Below are 1,090 nucleotides of genomic sequence, written 5' to 3'. Positions count from 1 at the left end.
ATGGTGAAGTGGATTTCTGCAATGGTATGTCCTGAGGTGACAAAACAAAACCAGAAAGAAATAATTGCCTCTCTTCAACAGGAATAAGGGAATTTGCTTGCTATTTTCTAATTGACCTTGTAACATTTACTGTTGCCAGCAGATATTGAAGACTTGCCCCCAAAGTCCAAGAAAAATTTTTATTTGATGAGGTGCTTGATAGAGATGTTCAAAAAGAGATAGAAAAGGAATCTCTAATTATAAACTGGTCCTTGGAGTTGACTACACATTTGGACAGTTTATTGTATGCACTTTCGAACTGGATTGTGGGAGACTGCTTTACTATAAGCTACAGTACTGCAAGCTATCTGGGGCATTTATGATAAGAACTCAGTGCTTCAGAAAGCCCTGTATAACAACCTGCATGATGATTTACATTGGTTTTACACACACTGGAAAGACTAGGAATTCTGATATTTTCAGTGCTCTAGTTTTTGTTTTTCCTTGCGAGAACAGTGGCATGAACTGGGCACTCATCTTCTCTTTTGCTAGTCAGTCCACAACACTTTTGGAACAGACATACATTTTTTGTACTTGCACATATTCTTCCATCGCCAATTATATTTTATGGAATAAAACATACCAGGGAGAAACCTTAGCATTTACTCAGTTTCAAGGGTTTTATCTTCCTTTATTGTTGGAACAGTTTTTGTTGTTGTTGTTGTTTTCTTTTGTTTGTTTTTAAAGTCCAATTGTTCTGAGCTATACTAGGAGTTCCTTTTCTGCTTTGGCTGCTATGCAAAATGATGGCTATGTGCAATTGAGGATGTTTTTTTTTTCTTGAACACCATCACATTTTAACCTCTGGTAAACAGTAAAAGAAAGCTATACCACATGCATTTTCCTTCTTCTCGGGAAGTATTGAGGAACACCTGGAGAAACTGCTCAGGGAGTGCCTGGACTGCTGCATGACCCAATGGGGAATATATGCAGAAAAGCTCTCAGCCTGGAAATCAGACCATGGTCATACAGTTAGTAGAAAAATGGCTTGACCACTACCCAAAGATCCAGTCTTGTATATATCTCATCTGATGGAGATGAAGATGAATGA

General features: G+C 38.0%; 1 pseudogene; it reads left to right on the top strand.

Moving 5' to 3' along the window:
- Window positions 1–1,090, top strand: LOC101967879 (ubiquitin thioesterase ZRANB1 pseudogene; annotated as a pseudogene).

The sequence above is a fragment of the Ictidomys tridecemlineatus genome, chromosome 7, assembly GCF_052094955.1.
Source record: "Ictidomys tridecemlineatus isolate mIctTri1 chromosome 7, mIctTri1.hap1, whole genome shotgun sequence".
Taxonomy (NCBI): domain Eukaryota; kingdom Metazoa; phylum Chordata; class Mammalia; order Rodentia; family Sciuridae; genus Ictidomys; species Ictidomys tridecemlineatus.
Note: the sequence above shows the minus strand (reverse complement) of the source record. Positions and strands in the feature narration are given on the sequence as shown.